This window comes from Pinus tabuliformis, chromosome 7 (assembly GCF_031772625.1).
Source record: "Pinus tabuliformis cultivar Carrire ecotype Pingquan chromosome 7, CPIR1, whole genome shotgun sequence".
In the NCBI taxonomy this organism is placed as follows: Eukaryota; Viridiplantae; Streptophyta; class Pinopsida; order Pinales; family Pinaceae; genus Pinus; species Pinus tabuliformis.
In genome coordinates, this window is record NC_142293.1 from 1359000183 (window position 1) to 1359004619 (window position 4437).

Genomic DNA, 4437 nt, shown 5'->3' on the forward strand with positions numbered 1-4437 from the left:
TATTGCGCCAAACACTCGAAAAGGAAACACAAATTCTCGTAAACGAAAAGATATTCCTTCTTAAACATATAAAGAATCAATTCCATTTTTATGATACCTGCGGGCGAAGGTTTTATAAGATGGTCAAATCGGGTGTAAGCATAAACTAAATAGTTTGTGTAGATCGGTCCATTACATCTAGCTATTTTCCGTGGGATATTTATATTGGATGATCTCAAGGCTAATGCCAACCAATATGGTGGATTGATTTCTGGGATCTGGATCAGATCAGAGAACATTTTCAATTAAATCTATTTAAAGCATATTTGGGTTGAGTTCCGGGATTAGAGGATATAGTGACCGGACAAGCGAACGAACAGTATATGTAGGTAAGGGCTCCCAGGGTAGTGGAAAGCTTTCGTGTTCCAATTCCTGCCAAAGATAAGAGATATGGTACCCATACCCAAGTGGATCATTCGGGAATCCCTCTTTAGGGTCTTTCATAGATATCTCTATGAAATCCGAAATATTCGAAATGATCGAATCGTTCAGCATTTGGGGGGACTCAAATTGGTTTATTGTTCCGCGGAATGCCCCATTAAGGAATGGATCATAAATTTCAGTAAAAGAATCCCGCTTAGAATTGGAGAATTTCACTCTCCTTTCTATAACATTTTCGGCGAGAGACCCATGGCTTAGAGCTTTCACTCAAACCGAAAATTCATTCCCTAAAGAATCTCTTTTTCTTTTCATGGTATTATTCCATCTATAATAAGGATCCTCAGATGAGCAAGAAGTATATAAAAAATCTCTACATTCACCGAGCTTTTCCCCAAGGACCAATACACCAGGTAAAAATGTAAAAGAGATTCCTTTTTTTCCATCACTTGAGTATGCGCCAAAAAAATATTGAGAGACTTCGGTCCTCACAGGACCTAGGCGAGTAAATGGGCTATTTCCAATATATCGTATCGGTTGATAAACCCTATTATGATCAAAGCACATAATGGGCCATGGTTGCGGCCGAAAGAACTTTTCTTCTTTTATAAGTTCTTGAAGTTTTTGTGGATCTATAGCCACAGAGCGGTTTTTTCTAGCCATAGCCATGGAGCGGTCATCTCTAGCCATAGTCACAGAGCGGCCATTGTTGTCTTCATAATTTTTACCTTAAGAAAAGGTAATGGGCTCTACCCAAATAGAACGAACAATAACAAAGAATAAGTAAACTAAAGGTTCGATTGATATATACGTCTTAATAAAGTATTATCGATAAGTGAATTATGATCTATACGGAAAGATACCCATTTTATAAAAATTGTTAATAGAATATGACCACCCAACCAACTGCAAAGACCACTTATCATAAAGGATATATTAGGGCTGTAACGAAAAACAAAGAGGTTCACCAGTCTTGTTAATACGGGATTTGCTAAAAGAATGGGATTCAACAATTGAAGAATTAGATCAATCCATAAATAGACTTAGAGCTTTTGGATTGTTGATCAAATTCATGAGGTGCGGAGATTCAAAACTTGAAGGTTTTGTCCATAATTTGGAAAAACGAAAGAACATATATGGTACGACTAATAAAGTTATTGCATAAGGTTTCCACAGCGCTGCATAGATGGGCGAATAATACATGGACAAAAATCCTATTAATTGTCCCGTAATAGAACCACTTAGGGCTATTATACCATAGCCAGGTTTTCCCAAAAGGAAGGATCTCGTGAATAGATTTTAGAGGGACCAAAAGGCAATGTAGCAAGAATCCATAATATAGCCCAAATATGATGATCGGACCTGAAACTTCTACCCATGAGGATAATGGACCCAATAGTAGACCAAGTACTTTTATCATATTAAAACTCCCTTTGATCTTGATCAAAGAATTATTTGAAAAATTTATGATTTTTTCATATATATTATTTCTAAGTATAGAAATAGTTTTTATATTTATATAAAGAAATATTCGATTTAACATAATTGATTTATAAGAAATATTCTTATATAAAATATTCTAATATCTGATATTGCATATGCTATTAATATATATTATCCATTATCTTATTTAACAGGAGTACTGGTATATAACTCGTTGTTCTTTCGAACCAGGGTGGTTTGATCCAAGTTATCTAAATTTTCGTTACAGTCGTAGAGGTCGGGTAACCAATTCGAGTACATCTCTCGCATTGGCAAATCCATAAATCTGGGAAAAATTAAATTCAACTGACCATTTTGTACCAATTCCTCTCGCCCCTAACGGGTTAGCATGAGCCATTCCGGTGATGGCTAAGTCGGGTTGTAGCTCGCGCATACGTCGTATCTAATTCGAATTGTCTGGTTTCTCTACAATTCGTGGTATGGGCATACACATTCTTATACATGTATTTTGTAATAGCGCCAATTCAGTAGCTTGATACCGTTTATCCATATATGGAATACCAATTTCATAAACGATCATACCACATCTGATTAAAAATCTGGCTATAGATATTTCTATTAGATTATCTCCCATGAAAAAGACAGATTTTCCGCATACCAAATCAAGATAATCTTTTAAACTCTCCCATATCCGTTCCTCTCTTTCCTCCAGACTCTGGGCCTCAATACCAAATACAGGACAAATCCTTTCGATCCAAGCACGTGTTCCGTCTGGACCAATAGGAAAAGGAGCTACGATTAATTCACATTTTTTTCGTCTTATCAAAGTTGTTGTTGTACGAATAAGAAATGGGTTAACCCCACAAACATAAACTCCATCACCCAGTGATGGAAGATCGGCATATCTCTGAGCGGGCAACCAACCTAATACCTTGATGAATTGGCGTCTTAATTCTGCATCAAGTTGAGAAACCAAATTCGAGGGTAAAGACCCAAAAATAACTAAGGGAGGATGATTTGCATATTCCACCAAATTCTTTTCCTTCATAAGAGGAAAGGGGAATAATTTTGTTTTAGTTTCTTTTGATTCACCAATGGGGAATTCTTGGTCTGGACAATGATGTGCCATTATAGCTAAGACAGTATCTTCCCCCTGAGTAAAAGCATAATCTAGTCCATTTGCTCTTGCCACTAGAATTGGTACTCCAATTTCATATTCCAATTTGGGTGCCATACCTTCCAAATCCATTTTTATTATTTCTGTAGTACAGGTGCCTATCCATATGATGACGCTGGGGTCTCTATCTTTTCTTATACGAATACAAAGTGTTTTCAATTCCTCATAATCGTTCAAATGGGCCGATATATCTCCTTCTTATAATTCTGCCATTGCATAGCAAGGTTCTGCAAAAATCATAACTCCAAGTGCATTTTGGAGAAAATAACCACATGTTTTTGTGCCCACTACCAAAAAAAACTCTCTTCAATCTTTTGATACAACCAGGATACACAGCTAATAGGACAAAAGCTATGATAATTGCCCGTTTCACATTCAAGCATTATAGTTTCAACAATTTTTGTCGACATAATAGCGAGGGAATAAAAGGCTAAGGGTAAATAAGGAAAAGAAATAATGAATAAAAATACTAGTAACACAAAAGAATGATAACAAGAAATAATAAAATTGTCAACAAATTGACAACAAATTGTGGAGAAGTGGAGAAATTGTTGATTCTAAATCCTCGTAAACCCAAGTAAATTTTCCTTATTATTTTTTTTTGTCCCCCACCACCAATTGGATTTAGATAAAGATCAGAGAGTAAACTGAATAATTCCCGATCTAGAATCTCTTTTGGGACAATACCTTCTGGTTGGGACAATATTTTATCTGCTATGCCTAGATAATAATTACAAACATAGTTAAGGGATGGTTCAGATCCAGCCATTTCAAATAAGGTTTTACCCTTTACTCTGGAAACTCAGATATCCTCAATAATAGGTAATACTTCTATTACGGGCATTGGACATTCTTCTACATATTTATTTATAAGATCTCTTCTAGATGTACGATTTCCCACCAAGCCTGCTAATCGGAGTGGATGTGTACGAGCTTTTTCCCTTATAGAGGCAGTAATACGATTAGCTGCAAATAATGCATCGAATCCATTATCTGTAATAATAACACAATAATCTGCATAGTTCAATGGAGCGGCAAAACGTCCACAGACCATGTCACCTAATACATCGAATAATATAATATCATATTCGTAAAATGCGTTTAATTCTTTTAACAACTTTACAGTTTCTCCCACCACATATCCTCCACACCCGGCTCCTGCGGGTGGACCCCCTTCTTCCACACAATCCACCCCTCCATAACCCTTGTGAATTACATCTTCGGGCCAAGTATCCTCATAATGATAATCCTTGGATTGTAAAGTATCTATAATTGTAGGTTTAGAAATCCTGTAAGAGTAAAAGTACTATCGTGTTTGGGATCACACCCAATATGTAACACTTTTTGACCACGTCTTGCTAGAGCGACTGAGATATTAAAACTAGTTGTTGATTTACCAA